Source organism: Archocentrus centrarchus, chromosome 3 (assembly GCF_007364275.1).
Source record: "Archocentrus centrarchus isolate MPI-CPG fArcCen1 chromosome 3, fArcCen1, whole genome shotgun sequence".
Taxonomy (NCBI): Eukaryota; Metazoa; Chordata; class Actinopteri; order Cichliformes; family Cichlidae; genus Archocentrus; species Archocentrus centrarchus.
The window spans coordinates 19,341,822-19,356,734 of NC_044348.1; positions in this window are offsets into that span (position 1 = coordinate 19,341,822).

The following is a 14,913-nucleotide window of genomic DNA, read 5'->3' on the forward strand; positions in this document are numbered from 1 at the left end:
GGGGAACCAGAGGGGGAACCAGAGGGGAAACCGGAACCAGAGGGGGAACCAGAGGGGGAACCAGCACCAGAGGGGTAACCGGCACCAGAGGAACCAGAGGGGGAACCGGCACCAGAGGGGGAACCAGAGGGGGAACCGGCACCAGACGGGGAACCAGAGGGGAACCAGAGGGGAAACCGGAACCAGAGGGGGAACCGGCACCAGAGGAACCAGAGGGGGAACCGGCACCAGAGGAACCAAAGGGGGAACCGGCACCAGAGGGGGAACCGGCACCAGAGGAACCAGAGGGGGAACCGGCACCAGAAGAAGAGGAACCAGAGGGGGAACCGGCACCAGAGGGGGAACCAGAGGGGGAACCGGCACCAGACAAGGAACCAGAGGGGGAACCGGCACCAGACGGGGAACCAGATGGGGAACCAGAGGGGGAACCGGCACCAGACAAGGAACCAGAGGGGGAACCGGCACCAGACGGGGAACCAGAGGGGGAACCAGAGGGGGAACCGGAACCAGAGGGGGAACCGGCACCAGAGGAACCAAAGGGGGAACCGGCACCAGAAGAAGAGGAACCAGAAGGGGAACCAGAAGGGGAACCAGAGGGGGAACCGGCACCAGAGGGGGAACCAGAGGGAGAACCGGCACCAGAGGGAGAACCGGCACCAGACGGGGAACCAGAGGGGGAACCGGCACCAGAGGGGGAACCAGAGGGGGAACCGGCACCAGACGGGGAACCAGAGGGGGAACCAGAGGGAGAACAGGCACCAGAGGGGGAACCGGCACCAGACGGGGAACCGGCACCAGAGGGGGAACCAGAGGGGGAACCGGCACCAGAGGGGGAACCAGAGGGGGAACCGGCACCAGATGGGAAACCAGAGGGGGAACCGGCACCAGAGGGGGAACCAGAGGGGGAACCAGAGGGGAAACCGGAACCAGAGGGGGAACCAGCACCAGAGGGGGAACCAGAGGAACCAGAGGGGGAACCGGCACCAGAACCAGAAGGACTGGAACCAGAAGAAGAACCGGCACCAGAAGAAGAACCGGCACCAGAAGAGGAACCGGCACCAGAGGGGGAACCGGCATCAGACAAGGAACCAGAGGGGGAACCGGCACCAGACGGGGAACCAGAGGGGGAACCGGCACCAGAGGGGGAACCAGAGGGGGAACCAGAGGGGAAACCGGAACCAGAGGGGGAACCGGCACCAGAGGAACCAGAGGGGGAACCGGCACCAGAGGAACCAAAGGGGGAACCGGCACCAGAGGGGGAACCGGCACCAGAGGAACCAGAGGGGGAACCGGCACCAGAAGAAGAGGAACCAGAGGGGGAACCGGCACCAGAGGGGGAACCAGAGGGGGAACCGGCACCAGACAAGGAACCAGAGGGGGAACCGGCACCAGACGGGGAACCAGACGGGGAACCAGAGGGGGAACCGGCACCAGACAAGGAACCAGAGGGGGAACCGGCACCAGACGGGGAACCAGAGGGGGAACCAGAGGGGGAACCGGAACCAGAGGGGGAACCGGCACCAGAGGAACCAAAGGGGGAACCGGCACCAGAAGAAGAGGAACCAGAAGGGGAACCAGAAGGGGAACCAGAGGGGGAACCGGCACCAGAGGGGGAACCAGAGGGAGAACCGGCACCAGAGGGGGAACCGGCACCAGACGGGGAACCAGAGGGGGAACCGGCACCAGAGGAACCAAAGGGGGAACCGGCACCAGAGGGGGAACCGGCACCAGAGGAACCAGAGGGGGAACCGGCACCAGAAGAAGAGGAACCAGAGGGGGAACCGGCACCAGAGGGGGAACCAGAGGGGGAACCGGCACCAGACAAGGAACCAGAGGGGGAACCGGCACCAGACGGGGAACCAGACGGGGAACCAGAGGGGGAACCGGCACCAGACAAGGAACCAGAGGGGGAACCGGCACCAGACGGGGAACCAGAGGGGGAACCAGAGGGGGAACCGGAACCAGAGGGGGAACCGGCACCAGAGGAACCAAAGGGGGAACCGGCACCAGAAGAAGAGGAACCAGAAGGGGAACCAGAAGGGGAACCAGAGGGAGAACCGGCACCAGAGGGGGAACCAGAGGGAGAACCGGCACCAGAGGGGGAACCGGCACCAGACGGGGAACCAGAGGGGGAACCGGCACCAGAGGGGGAACCGGCACCAGAGGGGGAACCAGAGGGGGAACCGGCACCAGAGGGGGAACCAGAGGGGGAACCGGCACCAGAGGGGGAACCAGAGGGGGAACCAGAGGGAGAACCGGCACCAGAGGGGGAACCGGCACCAGACGGGGAACCGGCACCAGAGGGGGAACCAGAGGGGGAACCGGCACCAGAGGGGGAACCAGAGGGGGAACCGGCACCAGATGGGAAACCAGAGGGGGAACCGGCACCAGAGGGGGAACCAGAGGGGGAACCAGAGGGGAAACCGGAACCAGAGGGGGAACCAGAGGGGGAACCAGCACCAGAGGGGGAACCAGAGGAACCAGAGGGGGAACCGGCATCAGACAAGGAACCAGAGGGGGAACCGGCACCAGACGCGGAACCAGAGGGGGAACCGGCACCAGAGGGGGAACCAGAGGGGGAACCGGCACCAGACGGGGAACCAGAGGGGGAACCAGAGGGAGAACCGGCACCAGAGGGGGAACCGGCACCAGAGGAACCAGAGGGGGAACCGGCACCAGAGGAACCAGAGGGGGAACCGGCACAAGAGGAACCAGAGAGGGAACCGGCACCAGACGGGGAACCAGAGGGAGAACCGGCACCAGAGGGGGAACCGGCACCAGACGGGGAACCAGAGGGGGAACCAGAGGGAGAACCGGCACCAGAGGGGGAACCGGCACCAGAGGAACCAGAGGGGGAACCGGCACAAGAGGAACCAGAGGGGGAACCGGCACCAGAGGGGGAACCAGAGGGGGAACCGGCACCAGACGGGAAACCAGAGGGGGAACCGGCACCAGAGGAACCAGAGGGGGAACCAGAGGGGGAACCAGCACCAGAGGGGGAACCGGCACCAGAGGGGGAACCGGCACCAGAAGAAGAGGATCCAGAGGGGGAACCGGCACCAGAAGAAGAGGAACCAGAGGGGGAACCGGCACCAGACGGGGAACCAGAGGGGGAACCGGCACCAGAGGAACCAAAGGGGGAACCGGCACCAGAAGAAGAGGAACCAGAAGGGGAACCAGAGGGGGAACCGGCACAAGAGGAACCAGAGGGGGAACCGGCACCAGAAGAAGAGGAACCAGAAGGGGAACCAGAGGGGGAACCGGCACAAGAGGAACCAGAGGGGGAACCGGCACCAGACGGGGAACCAGAGGGGGAACCAGAGGGGGAACCGGCACCAGACGGGGAACCAGAGGGGGAACCAGAGGGGGAACCGGCAACAGACGGGGAACCAGAGGGGGAACCAGAGGGGGAACCGGCACCAGAAGGGGAACCAGAGGGGGAACCAGAGGGAGAACCGGCACCAGAGGGGGAACCGGCACCAGACGGGGAACCAGAGGGGGAACCGGCACCAGAGGGGGAACCGGCACCAGAGGGGGAACCGGCACCAGAGGAACCAGAGGGGGAACCAGAGGGGGAACCAGCACCAGAGGGGGAACCAGAGGAACCAGAGGGGGAACCGGCACCAGAAGAAGAGGAACCAGAGGGGGAACCGGCACCAGAAGAAGAGGAACCAGAAGGGGAACCAGAGGGGGAACCGGCACCAGAGGGGGAACCAGAGGGGGAACCAGAACGAGAGGGGGAACCAGAGGGAGAACCGGCACCAGAGGGGGAACCGGCACCAGAGGAACCAGAGGGGGAACCGGAACCAGAGGAACCAGAAGGGGAACCGGCACCAGAAGAAGAGGAACCAGAAGGGGAACCGGCACCAGAAGAAGAACCGGCAACAGAAGGGGAACCGGCACCAGAGGAACCAGAAGGGGAACCGGCACCAGAAGAAGAGGAACCAGAAGGGGAACCGGCACCAGAACCAGAAGGACTGGAACCAGAAGAAGAACCGGCACCAGAAGAAGAACCGGCACCAGAAGAGGAACCGGCACCAGAGGAACCAAAGGGGGAACCGGCACCAGAGGGGGAACCGGCACCAGAGGAACCAGAGGGGGAACCGGCACCAGAGGAACCAGAAGGGGAACCGGCACCAGAACCAGAAGGACTGGAACCAGAAGAAGAACCAGCACCAGAACCAGAAGGACTGGCACTAGAAGAACCGGCACCAGAACAAGATCCAGCACCAGAACCAGAAGAACAGGCACCAGAACAAGAACCAGCACCAGAACCAGAAGAACAGAACCAGAAGAACCAGAAGAAGAACCAGCACTAGAACCAGAAGAACCAGAAGAAGAACCAGCACTAGAACCAGAAGAACCAGAAGAACTTTCCTTGGTTTGTAAAATGGAGCCATGGGTCAGGTCATGTCTCCAAAGGGGGAATGCTATGAATGGTACCTTGAAAAACAAACTGGCCAAATGTCGTGAAGAGATGGGACTTTCCTGGGTCAAAGCTTTGTCACTAGGCCTCATGTACATCCGAAGAAGAGCAAGAACAAATCTTTCTCCTTACGAGTCTCCTTTTGGGAGACTGCCGTGGATGGGGGGAAGCCCATCCACAATCAAAATCTTACTACAGAGTTGTATGAGCATGATATGTTAACATACTGTCAAACTTTGTCAAAAGCTGTTTTTCAGAACCAGGAGAACACAGAAGGAAGTGCTGGAGAGCTCTGAGGTGGCAAGGCCTGTTCTTGGTCTCATTGACTATATACACTGCAGTGAAGGTCGCTGAAAGAGCAATGTGGGTTCATGCCAGCCACTGCAAACCCTTCTTTGGACAGCCCCCAAATGAGAAGGGAACAACTCAGAACATCGTTGAGGACGACAATGGCTTATCACTGTGCTGAGAAACACTTCACTTGCACTATCTTCACCATCACCTTTGTTTCCTTGGCCATTGCCTTGTGGTGGTCTCTTGCGGGAGACCCATGCTGAAGTATTCCACATCAGGAAAGAGAGACACATACACCACCTAGAGCACACTTCTCCAGATAGTGAGAGATGGTTCAGCTATTGTACAGTGGAGACTGAAACGGAGCTGGAAGGGGAGTAATACTGTGATATTACTACATATGGACAGTAAAGTGAATTTGTCAACTTTTTGTGAGGCTCTTTCTACTTTGGGTGTTTAGGTTTATGGAAAAGTTATTTTATGGGTTCATGTCATTTTCTTATTGGGTACTATTTAACAACAGTAGTTGCCTCATTTGAATTGTGCATCTTTTGCATTTTTGTTTAATTAACCAAGAAATGGATTAGACGTTTACACATGAAACCACATTGTAAAGGCATAAATAGTTATTCTGTGTCATGTTTGTTTCTACAGATGTTTGTAAGCTTAGCAGGTACTTCAGTTCACCTTCAGTAATTGCTTGAGAGCACTCTGAGTTTGGAAATGGTAATCTAATCTTCTGTCAAGTGAGTTGAGATCTTGATTGCCCAATAGCCTCAGCCTGGTATTGCGTGGACAATCATAATTCAGATTTATAGAATTGTTAGAAATGAATTGTATGATTTAGGATCAAATAATGAGTGTATGTGTAACACAGAAATGACAGTTAAAGAAATGTATTGAGGAAATTGTGAAATCAGAGCTAAGGGTAAAATGAGGAACTCGAAACTGTTGCTGACAGACGAACAAGAGCAAAGTTAAAAACATGTAGAGACATGTCCTAAAATGGTAAAGAGCCTGAAAGACCCATATGTTAAATAGAAATGGAGTGATGATTAAGTGTGACACCCCAGTTGGATAAAGGCGATGGGGTGATGGTCTGTCATGGTGATGTATGGAAGCTAGGATGTGTCTTAGATGTAGACTATAAAAGGTGATGTGCAGAAGCATCAAATGAGAATTGCAGGAGTTTCTTCCCCGGACAAGAACTGCGCTTTAGAGAGGACCGAGCCAAACCCTCTGTGGATTCTAATTTGACTTAGGACAGATCTGCCGGTATTCTCCCTGCTTCTCAGTTGAAGTTGGATGTGACCTTGCTGTTGGATTTCTATCTTTTGGACTTTATACTGAGTCAGAGAAGATTTCTGGATTGCAGCGTGAGGATTATAAAAAGGACAGTTGACAGAAGGACAGAAACGTCTTCCTTTTGGACTTCTCCTTTTTCCCCACTTCACGGAGGCAGCTTTCAACAGACTGGATTTGGGTGTGGTCGCTTCGGCCGAGCGGCTCACTCGAAGCCTTTCCTTTCCTAAAAGGATTATTAAACAAAATTGGACATTTCCATCCCCCTTTCTTCAGCAACACAGCTCATAAGTAATTCTTTTCTGATTGAAATTTAATTGTTTTAAGATTAACCATGATTGGTTTAAATTGATTTTGAATTATGAATTTTGAGTTAATTACTGGATTTTAAGGATTAAGAATTGATTTTGATTTATTGCTAATTGCTTGAGCTGAACCTGCATAATAAAATTTGACTCTAAAAAGTCAGAAGAGCTCTTTTGATAGTTATTTCTCTCCTTACTGGTACACTCAGAGCTAGATGTTAAAGCTAACTTACCTAGAGTTTTACTATCATGAGACTATTTGATCACACCAGTCTACAAATCCACTTAAAACTAATATATGTCCTTAGGGCTTTCTGCCTAGCCTTTAAATTTTAACCCGGCACATAACAAGTGCACGGATCCATAGGGGTAAGCCACCACATCTGACGGGACTGAACTTCGGGTCCAGCTGCAGGACGCCTCCTTGACTGGTCATTCCGAAGAATCAGAGGGAGCAGGGCAGATGTCAGGATTAACGGTGGTAAGAAGCCAGGCGAGTTACCCCGCCACAGCTTTAAGTAGTGCTACATTGAATCATTTGGGGTAATACTCCACTGAAAGTGTAGCCAGGACCCTGTTAAATGGAGAAACTGTCACAACTGAACCTGTGGGATCTAACACTTGGTAATGGTTTTTTAGTATTCATTTTGGGGATATGCATAAACTATTCATACATTTTTGTAAAGTTTTCAGTTTGTAAGTACTGATAAGCTTTTTGTTTCATGGGTTTTTACACTGAACAGTTCATTAGGTTATGTGATGTGCAAGTGTTCATGTTCTACAATAATTAGTTGAGTGTACAGTTTGTTACAGTTTGTCTAATGTGCTTATGAAATGTGTTTAAAAGGTAAAATTTTTATATACTGTAGTGTGATTAGTAAATCAAAAGAGTGGAACTGTGATGGAAAATTTTACTTTACCCTCTGTGTTAATGGGGTCACATTCTTTAATTTTATTGTCCTTTTGATTAGTCTTTCTGTCATGATCTGCTGTGGCTGGCAGGAGTGAGGACCTCAAAGCAGACACCAAAGACACGGGAATAAACTCAAAAACACAGCTTTAATGCTGGAGACAGGGATGCGGACACACAAGGAAGCAAACTAAAACTGACTGAAGACCGCAGGACAAGCACAAAAGACAAACACTGACGACAATGACGCGACAGGGACTGCCTGAAACACAGACCATATAAACACACTAGGTAACGAGGGGATAAGGAACACCTGGGAGGGAGACACAGGAAGGAAAGCTAAACACACTACACTAGAAATCAGACAGTACCAAAATAAGACAGGAACTACATGAATGAACAAAACCCAATACAAACTGGAAAACATAACAAGGACTCAATAAAAACAGAAACCAAAAGAACTAAACACAAAATACTGGGCACACAGCCCAGGATTCAATTCAGTTCAATTCAATTTTATTTATATAGCGCCAAATCACAACAAACAGTTGCCTCAAGGCGCTTTGTATTGCGGGTAAAGACCCTACAATAATACAGAGAAAACCCAACAGTCAAAAACAGCCCCCTATGAGCAAGCACTTGGCAACAGTGGGAAGGAAAAACTCCCTTTTAACAGGAAGAAACCTCCAGCAGAACCAGGCTCAGGGAGGGGCAGTCATCTGCCGCGACCGGTTGGGCTGAGGGGAGAGAAAAGACATGCTGTGGAAGAGAGCCAGAGATTAATAACAATTAATGATTAAATGCAGAGTGGAGTATAAACAAAGTAAATAAGGTGAATGAAAAGAAACAGTGCATTATGGGAACCCCCCCAGCAGACTAGGCCTATAGCAGCATAACTAAGGGGTGGTTCAGGGTCACCTGATCCAGCCCTAACTATAAGCTTGATCAAAAAGGAACGTTTTAAGCCTAATCTTAAAAACAGAGAGGGTGTCTGTCTCCCGAATCCAAGCTGGGAGCTGGTTCCACAGAAGAGGGGCCTGAAAGCTGAAGGCTCTGCCTCCCATTCTACTCTTAAGTATCCTAGGAACCACAAGTAAGCCAGCAGTCTGAGAGCGAAGTGCTCTGTTGGGGTGATATGGTACTATGAGGTCTTTGAGATAAGATGGGGCTTGATTATTCAAGACCTTGTATGTGAGGAGAAGGATTTTAAATTCTATTCTAGATTTAACAGGAAGCCAATGAAGAGAAGCCAATATGGGAGAAATATGCTCTCTCTTTCTAGTCCCTGTCAGTACTCTAGCTGCAGCATTTTGGATCAGCTCAAGGCTTTTCAGGGAGCGTTTAGGACAGCCTGATAATAACGAATTACAATAGTCCACCCTAGAAGTAATAAATGCATGGATTAGCTTTTCAGCATCACTGAGAAAGGATGTTTCTAATTTTAGAAATATTGCGCAAATGCAAAAAAGCGGTCCTACATATTTGTATAATATGTGCATTGAAGGACAAAACTATCTATTCTTCAGAACTGTGTTGAGGCTGTAAGGAACTGGATGGCTGCTAACTACCTTTCACTTAATACCGGGAAAACTGAAGTTCTTGTCTGTGCACCCGATAGCTTTGTTCCCACTGTGATAAACAATCTTGGTTTTTTATCATCAATGGTTCAGTCAAATGTTCGAAACCTAGGAGTTACATTTGACCAAGCTCTTAGCTTTGAGAAACATGTTAATAGCCTTGTGCGATCCTGCTTTTTTCATTTGCGAAATATTGCCCGCCTCAGTCGAATGGTGTCCAAGCCGGAATTGGAAATTATTGTTCATGCTTTTGTCTCCTCTCGGTTGGACTACTGTAATTCTTTATACATTGGTCTCAGCAAATCGTCTTTGAATCGCCTCCAGTTGGTCCAAAATGCTGCTGCCAGGCTACTTAAAGGATCCTCTAAGTGGTCTCATGTGACACCTATCTTGTCATCTCTGCACTGGCTTCCCATAAAGTTCAGATCCCAGTTTAAGATCTTGGTGATGACTTTCAGAGCTCTGCATGGTCAAATGCCTGAATACATTAGTGAGCTCTTACACCCATACATAACGCACAGACTGCTGAGGTCTTCTGACCAAAATCTGTTGGTGGTTCCTCGCTCTAGGCTAAAAACTAAGGGAGACTGTGCTTTCGAGGTTGCAGCTCCTAAATTGTGGAATGCACTACCATCACACCTGAGATCTGTGGACTCTATTGAATCATTTAAAGAACAGCTCAAGACTCACTTGTACAGGCTTGCTTTTAACTAGTGGTTTGTGTGTGTTTTATTGTGTATTATTGTTTTCTTTTAAATGCTGTAAAGCACTTTGTGATTTTATCTAGAAAAGTGCTATATAAATAAAATTTTACTTTACTTTACTTTACATATCCTGGTCAAAAATGACTCCAAGATTTCTCACAGTGTTACTGGAGGCCAAAGTAATGCCATCCAGAGTAAGTATCTGGTTAGACACCATGTTTCTAAGATTTGTGGGGCCAAGTACAAGAATTTCAGTTTTATCTGCATTCAGAAGCAGGAAATTAGAGGTCATCCAGGCCTTAATGTCTTTAAGACATTCTTGCAGTTTAATTAATTGATGTGCATCATCTGGCTTCATTGATAGGTAAAGCTGAGTATCATCTGCATAACAATGAAAATTGATGCAATGCTTTCTAATAATACTGCCTAAGGGAAGCATGTATAATGTAAATAAAATTGGTCCTAGCACAGAACCCTGTGGAACTCCATAATTAACCTTAGTGTGTGAAGAAGACTCCCCATTTACACGAACAAATTGGAATCTATTAGATACATATGATTCAAACCACTGCAGTGCAGTACCTTTAATACCTATAGTATGCTCTAATCTCTGTAATAAAATGTTATGGTCAACAGTATCAAAAGCTGCACTGAGGTCCAACAGGACAAGCACAGAGATGAGTCCACTGTCAGAGGCTCTAAGAAGATCATTTGTAACCTTCACTAATGCTGTTTCTGTACTGTGATGAATTCTGAAACCTGACTGAAACTCTTCAGATAAACCGTTCCTCTGCAGATGATCAGTTAGCTGTTTTACAACTACTCTTTCAAGAATCTTTGAGAGAAAAGGAAGGTTGGAGATTGGCCTATAATTAGCTAAGACAGCTGGGTCAAGTGATGGCTTTTTAAGTAGAGGTTTAATTACAGCCACCTTGAAGGCCTGTGGTACATAGCCAACTAATAAAGACAGATTGATAATTTTTAAGATTGAAGCATCAATAATTGGAAAGGTTTCTTTGAACAGTCTAGTAGGAATGGGATCTAATAAACATGTTGCTGGTTTGGAGGAAGTAACTATTGAAGTTAACTCCGAAAGATCAACTGGAGCGAAAGAGTCTAAACAAATACCAGCAGTGCTGAAAGCAGCCGAACATGAAGATAAATCTTTGAGATGTTTATGAATAATTTTTTCTCTAATGTCTAAAATTTTATTTGTAAAGAAATCCATGAAGTCACTACTAGTTAACGTGCAAGGAATACTCGGCTCTACAGAGCTCTGACTCTTTGTCAGCCTGGCTACAGTGCTAAAAAGAAACCTGGGGTTGTTCTTATTTTCTTCAATTAAGGATGAGTAGTAAGATGTCCTAGCTCTACAGAGGGCTTTTTTATAGAGCAACAAACTTTTTCCAGGCTAAATGAGCATCTTCTAATTTAGAGAGATGCCATTCCCTCTCCAGCTTTCGGGTTATCTGCTTTAAGCTGTGCGTTTGCGAATTATACCACGGAGTCAGGCACTTCTGATTTGAGGCTTTCCTTTTCAGAGGAGCCACAGTATCCAAAGTCGTATGCAGTGAGGATATAAAACTATTGACGAGATAATCGACCTCACTAGGAGCCGAGTTTAGGTAGCTGCTCTGCACTGTGTTGGCACATGGCACTGAAGAGCATAATAATGAAGGAATTAGATCCTTAAACTTAGTTACAGCACTTTCAGAAAGACTTCTACTGTAATAAAACTTAGTCCCTACTGCTGTGTAATTCATTAAAGTAAATGTAAATGTTACTAAGAAATGATCAGACAGGAGGGGCTTTCAGGGAATACTGTTAAGTCTTCAGTTTCTATGCCATATGTCAGGACAAGATCCAGAGTATGATTAAAGTGGTGGGTGGGCTCCTTTATATTTTGAGAGAAGCCAATTGAATCTAACAATAGGTTAAATGCAGTGTTGAGGCTGTCATTTTCAGCATCTGCATGGATGTTAAAATCACCCACTATAATGATTTTATCTGAACTGAGCACTAAATCAGATAAAAAGTCTGAGAAATCAGACAGAAACTCTGAGTAGGGACCAGGTGGACGATAGATAATAACAAATAAATCAGGTTTTTGATTTTCCCAATTAGGATGGACAAGACTAAGAGTCAGGCTTTCAAAAGAATTAAAACTTTGTCTGGGTCTTTGATTAATTAGTAAACTGGAATTGAAGATTGCGGCTAATCCTCCTCCTCGACCTGTGCTTAGAGCATTCTGACAGTTACTGTGACTCGGAGGTGCTGATTCATTTAAACTAACATATTCATCCTGCTGTAACCAGGTTTCTGTAAGGCAGAATAAATCAATATGTTGATCAATTATTAAATCATTTACTAAAAGGGACTTGGAAGAGAGAGACCTAATATTTAATAATCCACATTTAATTGTTTTATTCTTTGGTGCAGTTGATGAAGCTGTATTATTTATTGTTTTTGAATTTTTATGCTTAAATAGCTTTTTGCTGATTTTTAGCTTTGTTTTTTGGTGGTCTGGGAGCAGGCACCGACTCTGTGGGGATGGGGTTTTGGGGGGATGGCAGGAGGAGAGAAGCTGCAGAGAGGCGTGTAAGACTGCAACTCTGCTTCCTGGTCTCAACCCTGGGTAGTCAGGTTTTAGGGTTCATAAATTTGGCCAGATTTCTAGAAATGAGAGCTGCTCCATCCAAAGTGGGATGGATGCCGTCTCTCCTAACAAGACCAGGTTTTCCCCAGAAACTTTGCCAATTATCTGTGAAGCCCACGTCGTTTTTTGGACACCACTCAGACAGCCAGCGATTCAAGGAGAACATGCGGCTAAACATGTCGCTCCTGGTCTGATTGGGGAGGGGCCCAGAGAAAACTACAGAGTCCGACATTGTTTTTGCAAAGTTACACACCGAGTCAATATTAATTTTAGTGACCTCCGATTGGCGTAACCGGGTGTCATTACTGCCAACGAGAATAACGATCTTACCAAATCTACGATTAGCCTTAGCCAGCAGTTTCAAATTTCCATGAATGTCGCCTGCTCTGGCCCCTGGAAGACATTTGACTATGGTCGCTGGTGTCTCTAGCTTCACGTTTCTCAAAACAGAGTCACCAATAACCAGAGTTTGTTCCTCGGCGGGTGTGTCGCAGAGTGGAGAAAAACGGTTAGAGACATGAGAAGTTTGGTAGTGTACCCGGGGCTTCTGCTTAGGACTATGCTTCCTCCTCACAGTCACCCAGCCGGCCTGTTTTCCCTGCTGCTCGGGATCTGCTGGGGGGGAGCTAATGGCGGCTAAGCTACCATGGTCCGCACCCACTACAGGGGCCTGGCTAGATACAGGATTTTCCAGGGTGCGGAGCCGAGTCTCCAATTCAGAAAGCCTGGCCTCCAGAGCTACAAACAGACTACATTTATTACAAGTACCGTTACTGCTAAAGGAGGCTGAGGAGTAACTAAACATGTGACACCCAGAGCAGGAAAGTGCAGGAGAGACAGGAGAAGAAGCCATGCTGATAGTGAGTCGGCTAAGAGCTAAGCTACTAGCTGCGCTAAGCTAGCGAATTTCTAAAAACAAATAAAGTCAATAATGTGAACACAGATGATTCAGTAAAGAGTGTGCTCTAGATAAAGTAGGTGAAGATTACACAAAAATATATTGTTATCCAGATAGATCGAGCTATACAGATTTAACAGCTAACAAACAGCAAAACACGACTGTGCTCCGGAACAGGAACAGGAAGTGATACAATACCGCAGTGAGAGCCAACACCAAGTGGCAGTGATCATGACACTCTCTTTATGCAGGAACGTGTAACTGGGGAAGGATCTCCTCTTCTCTATGGTTGGGTTAAGGAGGGAGAGAAAAGGGGGGGTGTAAAAGAGTATAAGTACATTGTGTTTCTGTGTAAGATTCAGAACTCACTTACTTCTTAGTGTTTGGGTGACTTGTCCTCGTACGAGTAATAAACCATGTAAAGGAATCTTGTCTCTCTCATTTGATAAATAAATTTCCATAACAACAGCCATTTAAATACAGATAATCACTTTCTGTCAAATACGGATCACTTTTTGGCACAACACTGGTAGCACCCCCTGCCGCCTCAACATAAAAATGACAACCAGGAAATGAGGGCGATTCAATCGTGTTTAAGGGCAGCGTTTCCTCTACTACATACTGTCCAACCAACTTCCTAAGCTCTCCCCCACTTACTGGTTTTGTACAGAAGTCCAGCTTTTGCTGTTTGGGTGCTGGGGGGCTCCTGGATTAGCCGCAGTTCTCTGCTGCAACAAAATTGTAATTGTAATGAGTATGTAGCTATTAAGTTTTGAACACAAAAAAATTAAACAATTTTTGCCTCTCCTAGATTTTTCTTGTCTGTTTTTTATGTAATTATACACTGAGTGTAGAAGATATGGACTGGAAAATATAATGATGCTGTAGAATGAAGTCTTGTCTACGTGTATTTCAAATTTTATCAAGATGGCACAAAAACCTACTGTTTTGTAAAGGTTTTTGTGTGTTGATCTCCAGGCGTAGTCTCACATGTGCCACTTGGAGGTACCAAATGGCACGTGAGCCAGCCTTTGATATACAAACTTCAAATGGCTGTAATTCGTCAATGCTTCAACAGTACAGTCATCAATGAGGGCTCTAATCAAAGATAGAACCCTGAGGAATCCTCTGCTATACACAAATTTATTGATAGTGTGAATTAATTATAATTATAGACATATAAATCAGAGGTTGCCCTAATTTGTAAAAGAAGGAAAATGTTAGGCCTTCATTCACAAAAAAACCCAGTCTATGTTCAGTGATTCCTTCACACACCCAAAATAAATAATTTGTATATTCATCAAAAGTTACAGTAAATGTAAACACTACATATTCACGTAAAATAAAAAAATCACAATCCTCCCAATAGTCCTTCTCTGATACACAACTTTCAACCCCCTCCCAAACAAACACCCCCCACCCCCACAAACAAAACAACTTACACAAAGCATAAAGCTTTTTGTAAAACTTTAGACACTTACTGGTCAAAAAAAGCACTGAGCCATTGTCCTCATCCTGTCGTAATAAAACCCCATGAAAGCCTTATTGAGACCTATAACAACCTTCCCTCCCCCAACACTGCTCTTGTAAATTTCCATATGTAAAGCACACACACACACACAATATAAGTGGCGTAACAATAGCATATGGTGATATTTTCTGTGTAATGGTGCATGTCAAGCTCACCATTACATACATATTTACATCTAAACTGCATATAATATGAGGATGAGCTGAGAATAAAAAGTTACACGTTATCATGAATCGCCTTCAGAGTAACAGCTGTTCGTTTGTGGGATTCTGCAATAAAACCGGTCAAATCAGCAACGAAATCCTCTAAT